Genomic DNA, 25,194 nt, shown 5'->3' with positions numbered 1-25,194 from the left:
GACCATTCCACTGCTGAACAGCTTTTGCCACCAGGAAGTTATTCCTGAGGTTTAGTTGGCATTCTTGTAACTTGAAGCCTCCAGGGCAGCAGAAAACAATTGGTTTATGCAACTGGGATCTAGATCATTGTGTGTGATGATTGCACATGTTGTTGTTCAGTCCGACTCTTCGTGACCCCATGGGCCAGAGCACACCAGGCACTCCCGTCTTCCACTGCCTCCCAGAGTTTCGTCAAAATCATGTTGGTTGCTTTTGTAACACTGTCCAACCATCTCGTCCTCTGTCGTCCCCTTCTCCTTGTGCCCTCCATCTTACCCAACATCAGAGTTTTTTTCAGAGAGTCTTCTCTTCTCATGAGGTGGCCAAAGTATTTGAGCCTCAGCTTCAGGATCTGTCCTGATGATTGCACATACGTGTGACTATTATGACACATGCATGACCATTACTTGATGGTGTGTTTGTGTTAATGAACATCCTAGGTGTAATGCCATGGGTATAACTTTTTTAATTATTATTGGAATCAATTCATACATGCGGACAACAGTCATCAGACCCTGGGTCACAGCCAATCACACTGCAGCATCATGGTGTTTTACATCAGTGAATTTAAAATCACACAAAGAACTTAAGCATTGCCTCAAATGAAATGCTCTTTAGTGGATGTTCATACATTCAGCTGCCACAATACAATTTTCCAGTACAGGGGAGAGCAGTTATATCTGTGCAATGCCTGAATCAACTTTCCGTAATTTCTACATAAATAACAGTCAAGATTTATAACAATGGTAGGACATATTCAGGAAATATGGCAGGACATGTCAGCAATATACTGATGACACACAGCTCTGCTAAAGGTGTGGCAGTGGATTGCTAGTGGACTGTTGTCTTGCCTCGGTAATGAACTGGATGAGAGCCAACAAACTGCAGCTCCATCCAAATTAAGACTGAGGCACCGTTAGTGGGCGACTCTCAGGAGGGAGACTGTCTGCTTTTAAAGGGGTTACACTCCCTCTTAAGGAGCAAGTGCGTAGCTTGTGGATGCTCCCAGATCCATTGCTGTCACTTGAGGCCCAGGTGGCTTCGGTGGCATGGAATGCCTTCTGTCAGCTTCAGTTGGTGGCCCAGATGCACTCCTATCTGGACAGGGGTAGTCTAATGTCTGTGGCCTATGCTGTGGTAACCTCTAGGTTAGATTACTGCAATGTGTTAGATGTGGGGCTGCCTTGGAAGATGGCTGAGAAACTTCATCCGGTGCAAAATTGAACGGCCAGGTTGTTCACAAGGCCAAGATGAGTGGAGAATATAATACCAATCTTGGCCCGACTGCACTGGCTGCCGATTAGTTTCCAGGCTGGTGATGACCTGTAAAGCCTTACGTGGCTCAGGGTCACCTCACTATCTTAAGGATTCTCTTTTCCCATACAAACCAGCCCAGACTCTGTGCTTGTCATCCGAAGCCCTTCTCTGTGTCCCCCCTCCCAAGGAGGTTTGGAGGGCGGAAACATGAGAACGGGACTTTTCTGTGGTGGCTCCCTGTTCGTGGAATGCTGGCTCGCTTGATGCAATCATTACATGTCTTTAGATTCAAGGGGAAAATATTTTCTTTACCTATGGCCTTTGGCCATAAAACAATCTATGGGCTTTAAATAGGGTGGGGACTGTTATTATGATTCTTCTCTGTGATTCTTTTATTTTTATTATTATGCTTTGTAAATTGTTTGATAATGTTGCGCACCACCCTTGTTTGATTTGTGAGCTATCAGGGAGTAAATTTTTTCACAGGGCAGCCTCGCAACCAGAGAATCTTGCGGCAGCTTAAAGATTAATACATTGATTGGAGAATAAGCTTTCATATCCGCACTGTCTGATGCATGAAGTGAAATCTTAATAGGCAGGTCTACGAGGAGGAAATTGGAAGGTGGAAGTTAAATGGCAATGATATGCAAAAATTTCTGATAATTAGAGCTTAATTATATGCTAAATAGGCATGCCTTTAACCTTTTACAGCAGCAGGTGATTGTTAAAACAATAATAGAGTCATCCCCTCTAATGGGACAGGAAACCTTGCCCAAGCAACAGTCATAAGATATCCTGGGTAAGCCATCATGCGTGTAGTGCCGTGGCATTAAACTTCAGCTGTTTCCCTTCTATTTTCCCTTTGAAGTTATTTTGTTACTGAACGGTCAGTTACAGGACATCCTAGGAGGTTAAAATGTCCACTCACTGGTTTATGAATATTGCTGTTTCTGACGTCAGATGTATTCTTTTGCATGGAACTCCCCTGCCTATGCTTTGTAGAAGCATCTTTGGCGGATGATGGCATAAATCACTTTGGAAGAGGGTTTTGTGAACGTTGTTGCAGATGACATTACTGGGTCCTGTTAGAGGAAGGCTATTTCATGTGGCACCCCCCCCCCCAAGCATTTCTGGACATAACATTCAGTTCACATGCAAATCACTGCTGGTGGTGACTGCACACATGTGCGATTCATTGCATGCGCCCACACTGAGAAGTTACAATCAACCGCCACAACTTCCCAGTCAATGAATTGCAACTGTTGATGCCCCTCATAATCTACATGCCTTCTCCATCACTGCGGTGTTTTCTGATACGACGAAGCATAATTTGTGGAGCAGTCCTATCTCTTAATTATATAATGAGTAATAAATATTAAGGAAGTTTGCTTGGCATGCCTTTGATAGATCCGCTACTAGTCTGGTGATGATGCATAGCAGCCCTTTTTTCTGTGGTGCAGCCACATTTATGGAACACCATGTTTATGGAATTCCTTCTTGGAAGAAGCCCTCTGGGCTTAGAAAGTTTAGTTAATTAAATGCTGCATTTCTTCCAAGCCAGCTTAAAACTATGGGTGGGGGAAGACTCAGAAGCTTTGCTTGCCTTTGCAAAGAAGGAAAGCTCTTCTGGGAGAACTTTTTTCCTGGTGCAAAAAGCAGACACAGGATGCCCCCCCCCCCAAATACTGAGTAGGATCACAGCAGGGGGCAAATGGTACAAGATTGGGAGCCCAGGGCCTCGTTTTAAAAAGTACACATATTCACATAGCTGCTAATCGCTTGAATAGGGATCACGTCTCATTTGGCCCAGAGACCTTGGCGAACTGCGCCGGTTCGAGGAGACAAGCATGTTTTGGATACACACCATATGTCTGACTCTGTATAAGGCAGATTCATCCATTCAGATTATATAGGTGCAATGCCCCACTGTGCTCCTTAGTAAATGAATTCGCTTGGCACAATAGTAAACCCTCAAAATGGCACCGCGGGATAAATGAGATCGCCACCCCAATCTTCAATGCATCACATGGACCGAATCTTAAGAATACTAATGTAGTTTGGAGGAAAGCTGGAAAATGCTAGGGGGAGGGGGGGGGAAGGCTAATATCCAGTTACATCCTTTGCCTCTTTCCAAGCCTAACACATCCTTTCTCTTCTCCTTGGAAACTACAGTTCTTAGAAATATAAAGGGTGGCCCACGGTCCAAAATCAACATCTCCCCTCTCCACCCCCAAATTCCTATCATACTTCACTTTCAGTCCAAGGGCAATTCTACATATTGCCCCTCTCATAGGGAGGAAGCTGGATTTAGCTTCTTGGTGCTCAGATTTCATGAGCTGCCCTAGTAATGAGGGACAATCAAGAGTTTCGGCACTCGCCCTCTGCATGCATCGGATGCGCTGCATGAAAGTTATCTGAACTGGGGCAGAAGAACCACAGAACCGGCCAGGCTACATGGAGAAACACACAGAGGCCATTAACAGATTTCTCAAGCTAGCATGGAGCCTGGCCATCAGTTTTCCTTTTGATTGCAATGTTTTGGCCTCCTGTCAAGTTATATTGGGGATCCAAGCAAGGCATAAATCATTTGTATTTTGCAAAGTGGTGAGCTGGGAATTTCCTAGAAAGACCCTGTTGTCAGCCTCCTGATATTTCCACCAACGCCTGGTTGTTGTTGTTTTCTTTCTGGAACAGCCCTCCCTAGTAAATGGAAACATACCATCGAGAATGCCAAGAGTTCCCCGAATGATTTCACAGCCCCGTTTGTGGTTCTCAGAATCTGGATAATAAGAAGACCTAGGGCATGTAATACAATCGCAGTGCCAGCAGAACGACCTTTGGCTGAGCTGCTGGGGACGGCTATTGGAACATTTGCCACTTAATGGCTTCTTGCAAGATCAGGGAGGTGGCCCACATTCCCAGCTCTCTGTGGGAAAGCAAAGAGCCAGAAGTTCACTTTCAAACATGTGAAAGCGCCTGCATGGAAAGCGCTTGCAGATTGGGCATCATGCCGAATCCACACGTAGAATTGAACTTGGGGCTTTCTGCATGCAAGGCAGATGTTCTGCCGACTGAGCAAATGACGTTCCAACTCCCCTAGTGGTGCAGCAATAAAACTGCAAGAACATTTGCAAAGCTCAGCAGGGTCTGGTACAGTTTCAAATTGGATGGGAGACTGTTGAGATTCCTGCATTCAAGAGGGTTGGGCTAGAACTAGATGAACCCTCAGGATCCCTTCCAGCTCTACAATTCTCTGATTTTCTGGGATTGCGTGACATTTGCACATGCACATTTCATCCTCGTCTCCTATATGGAATAGCTTTTCAGGTTAGGAATTACTTGACGTTTGCAGTGGTCCTAAGATTCCAAATGCATGCCCAAATGATACTGATGGGATTCAACTCCTGTGTTATTTAAAAGATTTATAGCTTGTGCTTCCATTGTAAAAGTTGGTCTGAAGCATCGGTAATACAACAATAGGCAATCCAGACCAAAAAGAGTTGAAAGTTCTTAATTATTTACTTCAGGCTGATCGCCGAAGAATTGATGCTTTTGAATTATGGTGCTGGAGGAGACTCTTGAGAGTCCCATGGACTGCAAGAAGATCAAACCTATCCATTCTTAAGGAAATCAGTCCTGAGTGCTCACTGGAAGGACAGATCCTGAAGCTGAGGCTCCAATACTTTGGCCACCTCATGAGAAGAGAAGACTCCCTGGAAAAGACCCTGATGTTGGGAAAGATGGAGGGCACAAGGAGAAGGGGACAACAGAGGATGAGATGGTTGGACAGTGTTCTCGAAGCTACCAGCATGAGTTTGACCAAACTGCGGGAGGCAGCGGAAGACAGGAGTGCCTGGCGTGCTCTGATCCATGGGGTCACGAAGAGTCGGACACGACTAAACAACAACAACAACATCTTTGTCATGGGAGAGGAAAGGGGGTGCCACAGTTGCACCACAATTGATCTTGAATCTGGGCATCCCTGCAGGCAGAACAGAGAAACAATTAACCTCTTTTCCTCATCCCTCCTTCTTGCAATCTTCCCCATATTCCACACTTCCAAGCTAGATCAAGGCAATGGGGAAGAAAATAGGTTGTGGAGAGAAATCTTAAGGTGGATTCTATATGGATGGACCCTAAATGCATAAAATTTGCAGCACATTATGTGCGCAATTATCCATGACTGGGTAAGGTGGCCAGATGGCAACTCAAAAGACTCCACTGGTTCCTTTCAATTCCCTGCTGACTCAGGAGTTGCAGCAGTGGTAACTGCTCCTTCCACCTCTTTTTTTCTCCAGGTCATTTCATCTGCCACCGTTCCCCGCCTGCTGTTCAACCTACCTTCTGCAACAGGAGGGAGAGGGACAGAAGGAGGAGGGGAGGAATGAGAGGGAGAAGCCACTGATTCCTTGTTTATCTATTCAAGTGGGCATTTAAAAGTACACTGAGAGAGAGAGAGAGTGTGTGTGTGTGTGTGTGTGTGTGTGTGTGTGTGTGTGTCTGTGTACGTTGTGCCAAGAGAGAAATTTTGAGTCTGCAATCTGCCAGCCCTGACCTTGTTTTCTGTATGGGAATTTTGTCACACATGAAACAGCCCATTTTCTTTTGGATTGGATGCCATCTGCGATTTTATAGCAGTAAGATGGGATTCTGTAGTAGAAGGAACTGCTGAGGCGATCAAACCAGTCTCATTGTTAAGCTAACGGGCCTAGCAAGCCTCCTAAGCACCCTTTTCACATGACTAAGGAGTTGGCTGCGTTGTCATAGAAACAACTAACCGGTGCTGCTGCTAGATGGACAGGGCAGGCCTTCACCCCTCACCTGGCTGGGCCCCACACCTGAACAACCCTTTACAAAATTAAGTCTCCGTCTGGAAGCACTCGTAGTGGGAGCACTCGAAGCACTGTCTCAGGTGCTCAGGCTGCCAGGCTTTCCAACAAGTACCCCTGCCTTGCTGTCTATAAGGCTGCCAGGCAATGCACAATTAATTACCTGGGAGCAAGCCCAGGTAATTGAGAGACAGGTCTGAGGAAACATGCATGGGATTTTAGCCCACAGGGTAGTGCCACATGTGAATCCATGGCTTCACAGTCATGTGGTGTGTGTCAGCTCGAGTGAGGGGTTACTTAAAATCCTGATGTGCACACTCACTTACTCACTTACACATGCATGTGGAAGGCAAACAAGCCGTGGAGATGCATTGGAACGCTTTATTTAAACAGATCCCAATATAGATCTGCGGCTTATGCCAGCGCACAGGACATTCTCTTAAAATACACATTGATTTTTAGATGTAGCTTTTGATAGCAATGAAGTTCAGAATGATTACTAGTAAAGCTTCCGTTTATCATACCCGGTGCAGCGTGGCTTCATAGTTACGCTGAGTCTGTCAGCATTGCGTACTGTTCTATACGAAGCTTAAATCTGGTCGCAAAGAGTCGAGGGAGAAAGAGCCCCCTTATATTTTGTGATTAGAAAGGTCTGGAGTGGGGCGGCAGCATGGTTTGGTGGGAGTCAGGGGTTGGAGCTTGTGGATTTCCTAAATTTGACTGTATAATCGGAGGTGTCACCCATACATCTGATGGAATGGTGATGAAAGTTCAGGAGCAGACTTAAAGGCTGCTGTCTCTTTGTGACGGGCCATTTCAGGTTGCAGAAGAGAAGGCGGCATTGTCCTCCCCGCTTAGGAAGCATGTTGGTTCCTACTGACCTAGAATGTCTTCAAATGCTTCCGGGTGGAACTAGATATTTGTGTGGGCATGAGCCAGACTCTAGTCTCCTTGGTCTTGCTCTGGGTGGCTGCCTGTCAACTTGCTTGTTCCTGTTCTCTCCCTCCCTTTCTTCCTGTCAGTCTGCCAGCTTCCCTAACCATTCCTTGTTCCATCCTTGCTCCATCCTACTTTGGGTGGACTTCTTGGCTTGGAAGCAGTAGACTTTGCCTTCTGATTGACCCTCCTATAGATCTGCCCCAAGAAACCCATCCATTGCTGGTCCCGATCCTGCTGGGATTCATTCTTTCAGCTCCCTGACACCACCCGGTGCTGACACAGGCAAATTATTTCTTCACAGTTCCTATCTGTTGCAATCACCCGCAGCACCATTTGGACAGAAGGCTCGTCCCGTGTTAAGGAAACAGTCCTATCAATTAAACGATCCTGTTCACTGCACCAAAAACATAAAAGGAAGTACTGTTAAATCCACACTTTGCTTTTTTAATAGGCCATTTTCACATGCATATTAAATAATTTCCCCTTTTTAAATACAGTGATTAAGCATGGCCATGTGATTCTCCGATGAAATAGTGTGGGAATTCAGGAAACACCTGAATTGCACTTTTCTGTGGGGTGTTGACATCTCCCCCACCCGGCTTGGTGGATGACATCCAGCTTTTAGATCACTGGTTGCTTATCTATCCCTGATATGAATGGTTATTGCTAGAACTGCGTCCTGTTTTGAAGGGGTCGTTGTTTGGGAGTGGAAGCTATTCAGCCAGAAATTCAATTGGTCAGAAATTTTACCCATTATTCCAATTCCATGCTACAAATTCTACCGGAAAAATTTGATTGGTGGCTGGCCAGACAGCCACAGACAGATGGCAATCTGGCTGCTAATTATATACAGTGAGCAAAAATAATAGCAGGTATTCCTCACTAAGGTTTTGTTCCCTACGCAACCTTCCATTAAGCCAAACTTCTCCTGCCTTTTCCTTGTTAGCAGAGATGTCAGAGTTACAAAAAGCTGCTCTGGCAAACCTGTTCTGCAGATGGGAAGTATGAGGTTCTGTCTGATAGGTCATTCAGTGCTAGATAACAATGGTTTACATCCACCCTCAGTTCCGGGACATTTAAAATGTGGGTTGCGCAACATGCTACGTCAGTTGCAATGTTAACCTCCACTGGTGGTTTTCCTGCCTCTCCAGCACCTGTAGCAATAACCCGGAGGTTGTAATTAACTCATCGTAGTGGTACCACTTTTAAGAGGAGAGATGGAGAAATTGAGAGATCAGAGATTTGCAGGTAACAGGGTTGGCTGTTGATCTTTTAGGGTAGGAATGCCCACTTCTGTGTTTTCATGGGGCTCTTTGTTCTGCAGACAATGAGAATCATAGAATCTGAGAACCATAGAATTGTAGACTTGGAATATGCAGGAATATGCAGTTATCCCATATGGGATCGAACCTGCAACCTTAGTGTTATCAGCACCATGCTGTAACCACCATGCTCTAACCAACGCCAAGTCTGTGAGCATTGTGTACTGTTTTATTCAAAGCTTAAATCTGGTTGCAAAGAATTGAGGGAGAAAGAGCCCCCTTATATTTTGTGATTAGAAAGGTCGAGTGGGGCGGCAGCATGGTTTGCCTAAAATTTGGTGGGAGTCAGGGGTTGGAGCTTGTTGATTTCATAAAACCCACTCTTAAATTTGACTCTATAATCAGAGGTGTCACCTATACATCTGATGGAATGATGATGAAAGTTCAGAAGCAGACTTAAAGGCCACCCTAGGTGCCATAGAACTTAAAATGTTTTTTTTTTTTAATAAAAAAACAAACGGCCATTTTTCATGTTCCTAAATACCTAGGGTTGCCATATCTCCAACAGAGCTCTCTTTTTTTTTTTTTTAGTAAAAGCTACAAGAATTTTTGAGTTTTGGGGTTTTTTAAGGCATTTTTAGCACAATTTAACTCCCATTGCCAGTTTTCCAGGACGTTTGCCTGTATTTCAGAAAATAATCCAGGATGCCGTTTTCGGAGGCAAATTCCAGGACATGGCCTGGAAAATCAGGATGCATGGCCAGCCCTATATAATCAGAGATCAATAAGACTTACCTGGGGGGGGGGGGAGAATCAGAATTGCAGCAGCAATTTTAGAAGCTATGCATAGAAGAACAGAAGTGTAAATTGACAGGTCTCAAGCAACAGGGACTACCACTGAAATGTGGCGTTCTAATAGAGCTCTGAAATCTCACGAGGTTTCCTTAGCATGGAAAAGCCTTGCTGGTCATACTACAGGCAATGGCTTGGACCCCAAGATGCCGTCAATTAGTGAAAAGGTACTTCTGCTCAATTCCTCCTTCCTGCTGTGGGACATTTGCTGTAACAGGTAATGTCTGGAGCCTGACAGCTGCTGTGTTGTATGGCAACAGGGTTCATTGGCATCCATTTGTCTTGGGAGAAAATGGAAGAGTGGGAGGTTGCAGCGTTTGCTGTGGCTGTAGAGACCAATATGGGAGAGACATGTTTTGTTGCAGCCGAGGCACATGAAGGTCTCCAGTTGTTCTGATGCACCATGGCGTTTCTTTTCTCTGCGCTTCTCCCAGCAGTCCTTCCTCCTCTGGCCACTGCTATGGATGCACAACCTGTCTGTCTCCAGGCACTGCAGTCGCCTGCAAGGAATTCCCACATGGCGGCGTTGATGCTGCCAGCCTTCATGTGACACTTGCAGACAACTTTTTAATGCAGAGTTGGTCTGCCAACGGGCTTGGTGCCTGAAGCCAGCTCTCTGTCAAGCATGTCCTTGGGAGATCCTGCCAATATGCCTTATGGTAGAACCTCACAATGGGCAAAAGCTTAGGGCTAAAAAGACAGCAGAGACCCGAGTTGTAGGCTTACTGGAGGGGTTGCCATCCTGGCGCCTGTTGGTGCCTGCAGAGGTCTTCCCTGGCACCCTCTGGGTCCCTTCCGCCTGCTGAAATAAGGCTTCAAAGCCCATATAATAGGCCATGGGTAGGCAAACTAAGGTCCGGGGGCAGGATCCGGCCCAATCACCTTCTAAAACCGGCCTGCAGATGATCCGGGAATCAGCGTGTTTTTACATGAGTAGAATGTGTGCTTTTATTTAAAATGCATCTCTGGGTTATTTGTGGAGCATAGGAATTTGTTCAGTTTCCCCCCCAAAAAATATAGTCCGGCCCCGCACAAGTTCTGAGGGACAGTGTACCGGCCCTCTGCTGAAAAAGTTTGCTGACCCCTGTAATAGGCTGTCATCTGTGCTTGGTTGTGGGGTGTGTGTGGTACCCACAACAATTTGCAAATGTGCTCATGGACCCCAGAAGATTGGTGACCCCTGGGCTTAAGGGCCATAGCTTGATGAGAGGTCAGTGTGGGCTATGCTGTTTGCCTATTGGCCTGTGGCTCCTCGGTGAGGCAATATGAGTACCGCGTTTAGCTCATCTGCCACTCCTAGGCAGCTGAGCTTGCTCCTGATCTAACAAGGGGATGTGCAGCCACAAGCCTTCCGAGAGGCGCACCATATGCCAGCCAACTGGGAAATGTGTCAGGGAGTTTGTTTGGATCCATTTCGGGACATGGTCAGATCACTGAACGTGCATGTGTGGGGAACATGGGAGGTCAGCTCCGAAGAAAATAAGGGACATAGTGAACAGGCAGAAGAGGATAAGTTGCTTGCTAGAAAGGTTTGCTTGCACCACTAGCAGGCAGCAAAAAACGAGCCCATCAGCCACACATCTTGGGCCAAGCTAGGGGCTCAGTAAACTTGTCTGGGTTTAGTTGTTTTATTGTTTTCGGAAAGTGAAACGTAGCTCATAAATAACTTAGAACATTTGCCAGAAATCAGGAGATCCCAGAAATCACGCATTCCTAAGTCATACCTAAAATATATTTATAAAGGCTGCATCAGAGCATAATTCCAGTTCTGAGCTGGTGGAGGACAGCGACTAGAGGACTGCTTTGTTTACGTGAGTGATAGAAGGAGCTATCATGCTGAAACAAATAAATCTTGCTCCCTTAATCAGTAAACCTGCCTGAGGGTGCCAAGTAGGTACCTTAGCAGACGTGGTTAGCAGACTGTGGATCACAGTTGTGACGACAATCTTATCTCTGTTTCTCAATGGATTGTATTTTATTTTACAACATCACTGCCCCATGTTCCATACTATATTTTTCTTCTTTCCCCACTTTATTCTGTGTCGGTCAGTACAACTCCTCCAAGGTGTAGCTGTTTATTTTCTTACTTCCTTTAGACTTTTGTTGATTTGGGCACCTGAAAATTCTAACTAGGGTTCATATGAAATAAGAAAAGAAGAAGAAGAAATTTTGGGATTCTCACTAGAGCAAAATAATTTTACTGGGTGGGGTGACACGAGCATAGTCCCGTCTGTGTAGGCCAGATGGCAAGAAAGGGAATGTGGTTTGGCTGTGTGCTCGGGGGGAAAAAATATATTTGGGGAAACAGGAGGGGACAGATGGAGTGTTCTTCCAGAAAAACAATCAACACTTTTGATTGCAGCTTCCCTGTGTCTTTTGACAGCTGCACAACAGGAAGAAATGCATGCACTGCAGCTTCTCTGACATTGCAGCATCTGAGTCCTTGAAGAAGCAGCACCAGTTGAGTTTCTGCCCTGGCCTGGGTGGGTAGGTAAGTGGGTGACAACACTCCTGTTTGATGACAACCCCACCACTTCACTGATTCTGATATCACCCTGTCGTTATTTTAAATGAAAACACCCATGGAAACTCATTTTGCAACTCTCTCGCATCTCCTGGATTTTCTTTGTATTGTCACACCTTAAAATCATCAGCTGCGAAGTAGAATTCAAGAATAAATTGACATTCCCAGTTTGGGGGAGGACAGGATAGAAATAAATATAACAATAATAAGAATTATTATTATTATTATTACTACTACAACTACCCACAACTGATATTTATGCTTTGTTCTGCTCTGTAACATTATGACTAGCAGTTTCATTTATATTAAGGGGTTTTGAAACAACATAAGCCTCTTAAGACACTCTATCACTGTTATGTACTGAGTTGAATAGGATCCAAACTGCAGCAGTCTGATTGGTCCTAGAACAATAGGATCCAAAAGGCAGCAGTCTGATTGGTCCTAGAACAATAGGATTCAGAATGCAGCAGTCTGATTGGTCCTAGAACAATGCAGCAGTATGATTGGTTGGCAGGAACCACCCAATCATGCTCCAGATAGAAGTGAATCCACAACCTGATTGGCTTACAGTAAAATTCCGGAATTAGCCAATCATGTGCAGCCCATTGTGTAAAGAATGTATATAAAGCAGATACTTTGAGGGGACTTTCATTCATTCCTCCTCACCACTATGAGCTGAATAAAGAGCATGAAATCACTTTGCGACTCTGAGTATATTTCAATCATTTAAAGCAGAATGTAATCAAATCACCACATTTTGTTTGGCAAACACACACACACACACACACACACACACACGGACAGAGACAAGGGACATGGACACACCAGGAAAAGGAAAAGGACGCAAAAAGCCCAGATGGTTCAGGTCAAGGCAGAGTGGATTTTCCACATACTAAAATAAAACGCAAAACTGATGCATCAGGCCTTTGATGAGCAGAGGTCCCTGGGCAGGCATCTGCAACAGGAGCTGGAACTGTTACGCCTTCTCCCTGGGACCTTAGAGGCATGGAGTTTATGGTGGGAAGAACAGCTGTGGAAGGAGGGGGGGAGAAGAGACCCCTTCAGGATTTCAGAGAGGGCACGTAGCTCATGTCCCACATGGCGAAGATAAGAAATGTTGGGGGCGGGGCGGAGGGGGTTGTAGGAAATGGCTTAGGAAAACCCAGCAACACAAGCTAAACTGCAGCTGCAGCAACAGCTCAGGGTGGCGGAGGAAAACTGCACACAGTCAGCAGATTCAGCTCCTCTCCAGTGAGAAAAGCAAAGGGCTGCCAAACAAATTCCTGCCTGGAGGGAGAGGGGGCTCCTCGCAGCTGCTCTCCGAGCTGCCTCCAGCTCTCCAAGAAGTTGGCTCCGTGCGGGAAGGGCAGAGTTAACTCCGCAAGACCTTACATGTGGTTCATATCAACAGAAGGGAACTTGGCACCAGGAGAACACGGGCTATCAATTTACCCCAGTCTGGATGACGTTTCCTCCTCTCTCTGCTTTTCTGGGTCTTTGCACACACAACACACAGGAATCAATACAATTGGCTGTAGGTGGATTTCTTTTTTTCTGGGCAGCAATGTTGTTTAAGGAAGTTTGGAGTGTGTGTTCTAAAGTCACCGTTCCACTTCAAAGTGGGCAAGGTGCTATAAAAAAGCATGTTATCTGTATTAAAAACACTCAGAGGAGTCAAAAACTGAATACGATGCTTTAAACAGCAGATCAAATGTCAGGGGTCTACTACACCAGGAAAATGCCTTTGGAAAACCCAAATATCCAGCCAGTTGGACATTCCATTGGAAGGATTCCACAATGCAGATGTTGACAGAATCATCATCATCATCCTTTTATTTATGCCTCGCCCATCTGGCTGGGTTGCCCCAGCCACTCTGGGCGGCTTCCAACACATATAAAAACATAATAAAATGTCAAACATTAATAACAATCTGATCCAATACAAAAAAGTCACAATAACTTTAAAATAAACCACTTATACTGAAACAACAATCCATTATAATGAGAAGGATGTGGTTGGTACTGTGGTCTAAACCACTGAGCCTCTTGGGCTTGCTGATCAGAAGGTCGGTGATTCTTATCCGCACGACAGGGTGAGCTTCCATTGCTCTGTCCCAGCTCCTGCCAACCTAGCAGTTTGAAAGCACACCAGTGCAAGTAGATAAATAGGTACTGCTGAGACGGGAAGGTAAACAGTGTTTCCGTGCTCTCTAGTTTCTGTTACGGTGTTCCATTACACCAGAAGCACTTTATTCATGCTGGCCACATAACCCAGAAAGCTGTCTGTGGACAAATGCTGGCTCCCTCAGCCTGAAAGTGAGATGGGTGCTGCACCCCATAGTCGCCTTTGACTGGACTTAACTGTCCAGGGGTCCTTTACCTTTTACCTTTTTACCATTATAATCTAATGGTAAGCAGTAAAATTAAATATCAGCATATAATAATTAAACCGTTTACACTTATAACAATAAACAATTGTTAAACTACAATCAATAAAACTAATGGCAAGTCGCAATGCACAAAATACCACAAACATTACAAGGACATCATCCTGCCAGTGGCCAAACCATTTTTTAGCCAACAGGAGCACCCTCACAGGCGGATGTAGTCCTCTTGGCCCTGGTCTCATTCTCTAGTCTGAACGCAAACTATGGTTTGCAGTTCAGTTGTCATAATAAACCATAATTTTTGCTGTGGGAAAAATATGAGTTGTTGTGGGGCAGGAGGTACAGGGTGCTTTTCTCATTGCTATCCCTCGAGCTACAATTCCCAGTACGCCCAGCAAACTAAAGTTCCCAGCATTTTTTGGTGTGTCGGGATGTGCTTTAAATGGATGGCATGTAAGTAGCCCAAACATCTCGTGGTCTAGAGAGGGAACTTCTGAGTTTACCCTGAATGCTAAGGCAGGCACTCTCCTTTAACCGAGTGTGCATGGGCAGAAATGGCAACATTGCTACCCAGTCACACCAAGCTGGATTGATTCCTGCATTGCAAGGGGTTGGACTAGATGACTCATGGAGCCCCTTCTAACTCTAAAATTCTATGATTCTTTGTTGTTTTCACTAGGTAGGTCTCATGCCCAACTCTCCTCCTATAGCTCCATCCCTGCTATAATGCAATAAAACGTTTGGGCAACCCTAGGCCCTTTAGCACCATATAGTTAAGGTAAAGGGACCCCTGACCATTAGGTCCTGTTGTGACCAACTCTGGGGTTGCGGCGCTCATCTCGCTTTATTGGCCGAGGGAGCCGGCGTACAGCTTCCGGGTCATGTGGCCAGCATGACTAAGCCGCTTCTGGCGAACCAGAGCAGCACACAGAAACAGCGTTTACCTTCCCGCCAGAGCGGTACCTATTTATTTACTTGCCCTTTGATGTGCTTTCGAACTGCTAGGTTGGCAGGAGCAGGGACCGAGCAACAGGAGCTCACCCCGTTGCAGGGATTCAAACCGCTGACCTTCTGATCGGCAACCCCTAGGCTCTGTGGTTTAACCCACAGCCCACCCGCATCCCATTAGCAGCATATAATACTGTGCTAAACATTTGGGGAGGGTGAAAAAAAAAAAAGGTGACCAGTATGAGCACCCCAGACATGACTCTTGTTCCAGGCTGAATAGCAGCACTCCTGTTTGGGGCTGGAGATACGCTGCAACAATTTGTTGTGGGTCCCCGCTCCCCTTCCCACCACTAGCCAATTATATTCTATGTCGGATTTTAATCATAGCCAGATTATGCCTGCGCTGTGGCCTTTCTCCACACCAGGTCAGGTTTAGATTATTTCATGGCGCTCTCTACCCCAGGCCTCGCCTGCTTTCTTCCTCTGCTCCTATCTTAGTACATCTACCGCTGAGTCTCAGCCAACAAGGAAGTTGCATCTTACTTCAAGGCAGCTATATTTCCTCTCTTAACAAAGGCAGGCTAGAAGTCTACTTCTCCTCCACCCATCCAGGCCCAGGCAAAGCGAGGGACGGGGTCCTAAGGCAATTTCCTGATGAGTGTCAGCTGTCACACTCTGTCGCACATTCAGTAAAGATCTGAAGGGCCAGGCGATGAGTGACTGGCCGTAATAACGCCACACGGAAGAGAGAGAGATTTGGGGCTGGCCCAAGACGTCGGGTGGAAATCGAAATGGCACTCCTTGTCACAAATTAAAATTGTGGTGCCAGGCCCTCAGAAAGTTTTCTTTTGGGGATGGCCACAAGAGGACTTGCCCTCCCCCAGAACCACCCATAAAAAGCAGGAGGGTGACAGGGCAGCAGAGGTAGTCCTGAGGCTCTGAAACGAGTTGTTAAAGTATCTATTGACCTTGGATCTATGGACCTTGCTTGTTATTTTTTTTGACTGAACTCGCCTAGAAGGAGGTGAGGATTTTTCAAAAGAAGGCTGTGAGCCAGTGTTGGTTAAAATGGGGGCAAACCACTTTATTTGTACTTGTCTTAAAATGGGTTCCCAAGACCTTAATCAGACATTGTTGTTGTTGTTTAGTCGTTTAGTCGTGTCCGACTCTTCGTGACCCCATGGACCAGAGCACGCCAGGCACTCCTGTCTTCCACTGCCTCCTGCAGTTTGGTCAAACTTATGCTGGTAGCTTCGAGAACACTGTCCAACCATCTCGTCCTCTGCCGTCCCCTTCTCCTTGTGCCCTCCATCTTTCCCAACATCAGGGTCTTTTCCAGGGAGTCTTCTCTTCTCATGAGGTGGCCAAAGTATTGGAGCCTCAGCTTCAGGATCTGTCCTTCCAGTGAGCACTCAGGGCTGATTTCCTTAAGAATGGAGAGGTTTGATCTTCTTGCAGTCCATGGGACTCTCAAGAGAATCAGACATTATTTATTATTAAATTTTATATTGCTTTCATATCCCACCTTTCATTGAAGAAGCTCAAGGTGACATACAGAGTTGTCCTTCTCCCCATTTTATCCTCACAAGAACCCTGTGAGGCAGGTTATGCTAAGACGATAACACACTGGCCTGTTTTTACTTTTTAAAATGCTCTGCATAAAACAATAAGTGTGGCTCTCTTGTTCCATTTTCCTCTCTCTTTTCTAGCAAGGCTGTTGTTGTTGTTGTTGTTGCGCCTCTGTGCATGATTTTCTTGGGTTGCAAAAATATGTGCATTGACTCTAGTTTCAGGTTGTAAAGTCTCTTCTACAAATCATTAATATTGTGCACAGTATAAGGCTGAGGAGCATCGTAGGCAGAAAATTAAACAAGGGAGCTTGCCACCCACTCACTGCACACCTTAATGTGGCGCATCACCCGATGAATTTCTGCCTGGCACATGCCAATTAAAGGCACAGCAACCCTGCCAGCAAAGAAAGTGGCAACTCTATCAGCTTGAAAGCATACTTCCCTGTCAGCAAAACTGGTGCGAAAAAGGATAATCTGAACGACTTTCCTTTTTGGGGAGAAGGGAGAACTGAATACCAGCCACCCTTGTAACAACTGTAGGTAGAATTGCTGTTTTCGCTTCTAATTTTCCATCCCTTAATTGAATGGATTGCTGCCAAGGACACCCACTCTGTTTACATTCCATCTGCTTCTCCTGTTTTTCAGTAACAGCTTGGTGCAACAGCCTGCAGCTTCAGCTCCAGGCAGCTGGGGAATAGACACTCTCACTCTTTCTCAGCATCCCATCGCTTGTACTTAAACATCTTTATTAATGGCTTGAAGGAGGTGAGTAAACAGCACATGATGTTCTCAGCGCCAGGTAAAGGCCAGTATATTTTACTTCCAGCTGTCTATCAGCTACATATTACAGATGGAAGTTGCAGACCAAGAGAAATCTGTAAATCACCCAGGAGAGGCAGTTTCAGGAGGAGATGCTCACACCAGGGACAGATTTTGGCAATATGGCACCCTGCGCAAGGGCAAAAATCCCACCCATCCCCAATTTTTTATTTTCATAATAATTCCTTTTGGTACAGCTGCTTTTTTATGGATCTTCTCTGCAGGTACCCATATAAATATAGGTATTGTTGTTTTTACTAATACTCCCTGGGCTCTGCACCCTGTGCGGGGGACGGGGACGACCCACACTGCCCTAAATCGGGCACTGCTGAAACAAGTAAATTTGCATGAGCTTGTGTTTCTGCGAGGAAAGGCCTGCCAAACTTGGGGTATCCTCCTTCAAGCATATTTTTCCACATAATTTTCAGATTCCACCCCAGATGACTTCCTTTCCCACAGGTGCTACTTATCACTGTGTGGACATTCCCTTTGAATATGATTGCTAACTTTGGGCCAAAGCTGTCCTCTCAAAGGTTTAGCATGAGCTGCGCCCCAGATGAATATGCAGCAGCATGCGTCAGAAGTTAACCGACTGTGTGGCCCCACAGCCACCTCCGTATCTCAGTAGGGAGTCCCCAAACATCACCACCCTTCTCTTCTTCCTGCAGTGCTTGAGTCCCTGAAGGGTTGAGAGCCTTCTTTATGGCATCCCATACCATACAATGTGCTCTGTGTGTTCAAGCACATGCTGGACCTCTGCCATAGCAGGGCCTGCGTTGGTCAAAGCCAATCCACCCAGCTTCGGGGAAAGTGGGCAGGTTCCAGACCCTTTACAACACTGTCATCAAATGCAGTTATCCCCCCAGAATAGCAAATTATTGCTCTTCGTAATATTTCTTACACACCTTTCACCCGGGGTCAGTTACAACAATGTAAAAATACAGTATTAGGCAGCTGAAACGCTAGGCATTCACTTATACAAAAGTAAACAAGGCTCCACTTTGGGGTTTTGTCTTCCTGCAAGCTTTAGCCAAAAATGTCAACTAGCCAGTGCTTAGGACTGAGTTTTGATTCTTGGTCTTGCTAGAGTAGGACAGAATATCAGGCAACAGCACAGGCTGAAAGTTGCTGCGGCTGAAAATGTGTTCTTCGTTAGATAGCCTGACAAAAATGCTCAGCCTACAGCAGCTTTTCACATACAGAACTAGAAAACTCTCTGGCTTATGTTGTTTGTACCAGCAGGACACTTAATCCCTTCTGCTGCTAACAACTGGGTTTTGCCAGTCTTGAAGGGCAGAAGTATGTGTTCAGCACTAAAAACAAGTATCAGCTCAGCATAGTTCATTGTAAGGGCACTTGGCCCAGGAGTGCGCAGTGGGGCAGTGGTAGCATTGCATCCCCTTTTTGAGTGGACGACTCCTCTTTGCTTTGACCCTTGCATGACATAAATGCTGGCAGACAGTTTCCATGTTATAAATCTTTATTTATAGATGTACAATTGTATAATTCTAAATTAACAAACACAGCCTTTGCAAGTATCTCTCAGGATCTATGCTTTTTTATTGCACATCGCTCATAACATCCATGGCTATCTATCTACTTAAGAAATCAAAAGGTTTGTGGACAGGTAGGCACCGGGATTGCCAATGCCGTTTTCCGAGACGCCGGCAACTTCATGCTGAATGGGGTGACCCTCCAAACACAGTTGGAGCTCAAGGGATCACTGCAGGTTAGTTAACAGGACTGAGGTTTTAGACAAAGATGTGGCCCAGGTCTTCCATCACAAAACAATATGGGGCAGGGCGGTCTTCTTGTGGCTTTAAGTACACACTGAGCAAATCCGTCCTTCAGTGTGGGCAAACTTATGGCAGGTATCAAGACTGATTAAAAGGCAAACTCAGTGGCTTATCTTAAATGAATATCCAGTTTGTCGGCTCCAAAAGAACAGGATGAGTTAAAAGGATATTTTACCAGTTACACCTAACCTGTCATTTGGTACCTGGTATTCTATTCTGAACAAGCGAATTTCCAGAAGGAATTCTGAATGCTCTGTATAGAAAATGCCAATGGATGAAAAGGAAGAGCAAAACAGAGAGGAATCCAGCTGGTGTGGTCAGTGGCAACTCAGCGTAACTAAGTCTTCTCTTAACAGGACACATTTGCCTTGGTCAAGAGCACCTATTTAGTTCCACGCAAGAGGAAAGAATGCAGGGTAGCCTTCCTCCTTAGATGACAATGGAGGATCCAGCACAGAGACAGGAGGAGCACACAACTAGATTCGTCAGAACTGTGAGCATTAACCTTTACTCAGCTGCATGTAGTCATGTTAAAAGCACAGTATCTGCTTCTAAAAACACAAAACAAAACAAAAAACAGGATGGGCATCACTAAGGGAAATGAGTTACTATTTTTTAAAAATCCAATGGAAAATAGACTATACTGTCCGGTCAAGTAAAAGGAATAGTACCAGTCCCTTCTTTTAACTTGCTCAAGCAAACAGAGACAGTAGCAAAACCTCTTTTGACAAAAAGACCCTGTTCTCTTACAGAAACCGATAAAGGGCAAAAGCCAGCAAACAAGGCTGCCATGCCTTGGACTTCCCTTCCTTGGGCTACCAAAGCCCCATCAGTATGAATTGAGGATGTGTATCGGGGGCGACCCACTTTGCTGACAGACACCAGGTTCCTGGAATGAAATCAGCAGTCACTGTTTGCCAAGAAAAGGAGGCAGCTTTGCTTACAACTTTATAGCACTGCAAGATGGAAATCATCGGGGGCGGGGGGGGGATGGCCAGGAGGAGGTTTCCACGAAGAACGTCCATGTACCAGAATGAACACTGATTAAAAGGCAGAGAACACAGGGACTGCAAAACATAAAAATAAGAAGTTCCACGCAAAAAGCACAAGCAACCTCAACGAAGTAAAGGGACAAATCTCTCTCGCTCTATGAGCATCAAGCCCTCTGTTGAAAGGTCATGGATTTAGACCACAAATCCAAAACTGGACCGAAAATTGTGTGTAGAAAAAACCTCCCTAGCAATTTTAGTGATTCTCTTATACAAAAAAAGGGGGAACGATTTCTCCAGTAAAACCAAGCTATTAAAAAATACAAAACTTGTGTGTCATCAGACAAGGTTGCTTTATGTAGGAAAGTTTTCACGGGGTCAAACAGAGAGAGAGAGGAAGAGAGGGGGAAAAGGCTAAAATTCACACATCTTGGGCTATGAAGTTCGGCAAAATAATGAAATAATTTAATTCTATCCCTGCATAGTTTAGAAGTACAACATATTTACAGCTATAAGTTAATTCTAAATAATTTATCTTGCTTTTTAAAATTGATTTTTTTTCCTTTTTCTTTTTAACTCCTACAGATCTCCCACTCTCTTCGAAGTGACCAGTGCAATTTCAAAAGCTCTCTGATTTTCTCCAGGCTTTAAAAGAAAAACAACTCAACGCTTGCTCTCAGAGACATATGACAGTTGATAGTGAAGGAAGCAGAAAAAAGACATGGTCTTCCCCCCCTGTTCTAAGAGATGTCCGAGTCTTAACGCTGGACAGAGACACACAGAGAGAGAGAGAGAGAGAGAGAGGAGAGGGCAGTTGTGCGTTGCTAATTCTCCAATTCCATTTTAATTTAAGGTCTGATTCTTTAAATAGAAAGTCTCCTTGGCTCAGTGCACTTCCCCCAAAGTCTTGAGGCATCTGAAGAGTCTGAGAATAAAAGCAGTAACAGTATTAGAAGGATAATGACAACCCCAGAGAGCATGTTCCACAGTTTCTCCCACCCCTATAAACTGGACTAACTGGAAATGCTAATCTGCACATTTAAATATATATAGTCTTGCCATTTGACAACTTGGTACATGGGGAAATTCCCATAACAGTCAACAATGAGGCCTTGCCACTTTCTAGGTAGAGGAGATATTAAAACAGCATGAAGCACCAGAAGAAAGAAAAACCAAAACATGCCCATAGCTTCCGAAACAACAGGCCTGGGGAGAAAAGGTTCCCACAGCATCATAGCCCTCATCCACTCGGTCCCCCTACTGGCACAGCTGCTTTTAAATTTTGCTAGGTTTTTGAAACTGGAAATTTCAATCACAGCGCTTCTGAGTATTATGCAGTTTGACCCGAAGCACTAAGGCCTTTTTTTTTTTTTTTTTAAATAATGTTTATTGGAGTTTACAATAAGAATAAATGTAACAGGCAATATAACAAATATCTTAACATACTTTCACATTATTTTTTTTTGGACTTCCTCACATCTCCCGCTCCCACTTTCATCGTTATAACTTTTTACCAGCAATTTGTTATCTTATTTGCATTCTTGTATCCCTTCTATATATTTATAATCTTATAGTTCTCAGAAAGAGTTATATTTTCTCAATCTCACTTATTTTCTTAAATCGTCTAAGTTAGTGGTGCTCAATTATTTATGATCTAGCATCCTGCTTAGCATTCACTCAAATTGCAATGTTTTTGTAAATAGTTCTTAAATTTCTTCCAATCCTCCTCCATCTTCTCTTCTCCCAGGTCACGAATTCTGCCGGTCATCTCAGCTAGTTCCATGTAGTCTATCAGTTGCATCTGCCATTCTTCCAGTGTGGGTAGATCTTGAGCTTTCCAGTGCTTTGCAAGTAGTATCCTTGCTGCAGTTGTTGCATACATAAAAAATGTCCGGTCCTTCTTTACCACCCCTTGGCCGACAATACCCAAAAGAAAGGCCTCTGGTTTCTTTGTGAAGGTATACTTAAATACCTTTTTCAGTTCATTATAAATCATTTCCCAGAACGCCTTCACTTTAGGGCAGGTCCACCAGAGGTGGAAGAATGTTCCTTCACTCTCTTTACATTTCCAACACTTATTATCAGACAGGTGGTAAATTTTTGCAAGTTTGACTGGGGTCATATACCATCTATATATCATTTTCATTACATTTTCTTTCAAAGCATTGCATGCAGTAAAGTTCAATCCAGTACTCCACAACCTTTCCCAGTCCTCAAACATGATATTATACCCAATGTCCTGTGCCCACCTTATCATAGCCGATTTAACCATTTCATCTTGTGTATTCCATTTTAACAGCAAGTTATACATCCTTGAAAGTACCTTAGTCTTTGGTTCTAACAATTCTGTTTCTAGTTTCGATTTCTCCACCTGGAACCCTAGTTTCTTGTCATTTTTAAAAACTTCTTTAATCTGAGCGTAGTGTAACCAGTCTCGCACTTTATCCTTCATTTTCTCCAAACTCTGCAATTTCCAATTGTCTCCATCTTTTTCTAATATTTCCCAATATTTAGGCCATTTAGCCTCCATATTGGGTCTTTTTCGGGCCTTAGCTTCCAAAGGTGAAAGCCACCTTGGAGTTTTATTTTCCAGCAAGTCTTTATATTTTGTCCAGACATTAAACAGTGATTTTCTGACAATATGGTTCTTAAAGGCCTTATTTGCTTTAACCTTGTCATACCATAAGTATGCATGCCATCCAAAAGCATTGTTAAACCCTTCCAAATCCAACATGTCAGTGTCTTCAAGAAGTAGCCAGTCTTTTAGCCAGCAGAACGCTGCGGCCTCGTAGTACAACTTTAAATCTGGCAGGGCAAAGCCCCCTCTTTCTTTCGTATCGGTTAATATCTTAAACTTAATTCTGGGCTTTTTGCCCTGCCAGATAAATTTAGAAATGTCTCTCTGCCACTTCTGAAAGCACTCCGTTCTGTCCAATACCTGAAGTGTTTGGAACAAAAACAACATCTTTGGCAATACATTCATCTTGATAGCAGCAATTCGGCCTAACAAAGAAAGTTTCAATTTTGACCAACTGTCTAAGTCTCTCTTGATTTCTGCCCAGCATTTTTCGTAGTTATCCTTAAATAGACTTAGATTTTTTGCTGTTATGTTTACCCCTAGGTATTTTACTTTTTTAACCACATTAAGTTCTGTCTCTTTCTGAAACCGTTCTGACTCTGTATCTGTCAAGTTTTCCCCCAAAACCTTAGTTTTCTGTTTATTTAATTTAAATCCAGCCACCCGACCAAAGTCATTAATCAGTTGTAATACTCTTTTCGTACTAGACTCTGGCTCCTGCAGGGTCAAAACCAGGTCATCTGCAAAAGCTTTTAGTTTATATTGTTTCTGTCCGACCTGAATTCCTTCCACCAACCGGTCCCCTCTGATCATATTCAATAGCACTTCCAGAACCGAAATAAATAACAAAGGGGAGATAGGGCAACCTTGTCGTGTTCCTTTTTCAATTTTAAACTCCTCTGTAACCACATTATTAACTATCAATTTGGCTTTCTGCTCTGAATATATCGCCTCGATCCCATTCTCAAAACCCCGTCCCACTCCCATTTCTTTTAAGTTTCCCATCATAAATTTCCAGGAGATGTTGTCAAAGGCCTTCTCCGCGTCTATAAAAATTAAAACTGCTTTTGTGTTTATATCTGTTTGCAAAAGTTCCAAAATGTCAATAATGTTCCTTGTATTAGCAAGCAAATGTCTACCTGGGAGAAAGCCTGCCTGGTCCTTGTGAATTACTTCATTTAAAACTTTTTTAAGTCTACTTGCCAAAATGTCTGCAAATATTTTGTAATCCACATTTAAGAGAGAGATGGGACGATAGTTCTTAAGTTGTGTCTTTTCAGCTTCCGTCTTTGGTATTAATGTGATAAACGCTTCCTTCCACGACTCCGGTGCCCTCTTCCCCTCCATAATTTCATTGCTGACCTCCATCAAAGGTTGTATCAAGTAATCTTTTAATGTCTTGTAGTACTTGGAGGTCAGCCCATCTGGCCCTGGAGATTTGCCCAATTGCATGTTCTGAATGGCTTGTTCAATCTCTTGTCGTGTTATTTTACAGTTCAGGATTGTCCTATTTTCTTGTGACAATTTTGATAATCCATTTTTTGCCAAAAATTGTTTAATCTCAGCCTCGTCTTGCGGCCCTTGGGTGTATAATTTTTTAAAGTATCTCTGGAAACACTTTCTAATGTCCACAGGATTCTGGATGTTTTTTCCTTCAATCTCTAAATTTGTAACCGTATTTAATCTTTGTCTTCTCTTCAACTGCCAAGCTAGCAGTTTTCCACATTTGTTCGCCGACTCAAACGTTTTTTGTTTCATTAATTTAACCTTCCACTCTATTTCCTGATTTATCAATTTAGAATATTGTGTTTGATAAAGTTTAATTTCTCTCAGAGTTGGCTGTGACTTCGGGTTTAATCTTAGCTTCTTCTCTAATTCTTTTATTTTGTCCAGAATCTTGTCTTTTTTCTCATTTTGTGTCCTTTTCTTTACAGCATTCTGTTGTATCAAGAATCCCCTCATTACAGCTTTACTTGCGTCCCAGACGATTCTTTTTTCCACCGTAGTATTCATATTTATCTCAAAATAGTCCTTCAAAGCCTTTTGGGCCTTCTTGGTAATTTCCTGATCTCTAAACAAATTGTCATTCATCTTCCATCTAAAAGAGCCGGTTGGTAATAGTGTCATATCCATCTTTACTGCATTATGGTCGGAACAGGTCTTTGGGCAGATTTCCACTTTTCTAGCCTTAGGTGCCAGGCCTCTAGATATCCATATTTGGTCGATTCTTGTCCAGGTCAGTTGGGCTTCAGAAAAGAATGTTCCCTCTCTTCCTAGTGGGTTCTTTGTCCTCCAAATGTCAATCAAATCCATATTGTCTGTCATTTCAAAAAAAGTTTTAGGTAGTCTGCCGTCTTTTGTAACATTTTGACTTTGTGACTTGTCCATGTTAGTTGATACGAC

General features: G+C 44.1%; 1 protein-coding gene and 1 long non-coding RNA gene across 5 annotated transcripts in view; one reads left to right on the top strand and one right to left on the bottom strand.

Moving 5' to 3' along the window:
* Positions 1–20,618, top strand: part of LOC308476843 — a 36,625-nt gene extending 16,007 nt beyond the window's left edge. Inside the window, exons 3-5 of the long non-coding RNA XR_013986128.1 lie at positions 11,563–11,670; positions 16,832–17,145; positions 17,255–20,618. This is a non-coding gene — a long non-coding RNA (uncharacterized lncRNA). The remainder of the gene's footprint in view (positions 1–11,562; positions 11,671–16,831; positions 17,146–17,254) is intronic.
* DNAJB12 (DnaJ heat shock protein family (Hsp40) member B12) overlaps positions 18,891–25,194 on the bottom strand; it is a 31,973-nt gene continuing 25,669 nt past the window's right edge. For all 4 annotated transcript variants that reach the window (XM_081004743.1, XM_081004745.1, XM_081004744.1 and 1 more), the window contains one exon: positions 18,891–21,138. The gene's annotated coding sequence lies outside the window, so the exon portion shown is untranslated. The remainder of the gene's footprint in view (positions 21,139–25,194) is intronic.

The sequence above is a fragment of the Podarcis pityusensis genome (assembly GCF_964106645.2).
Source record: "Podarcis pityusensis genome assembly, chromosome: 5".
Lineage (NCBI taxonomy): Eukaryota > Metazoa > Chordata > Lepidosauria > Squamata > Lacertidae > Podarcis > Podarcis pityusensis.
This window is presented reverse-complemented; position numbering and strand designations above follow the sequence as displayed.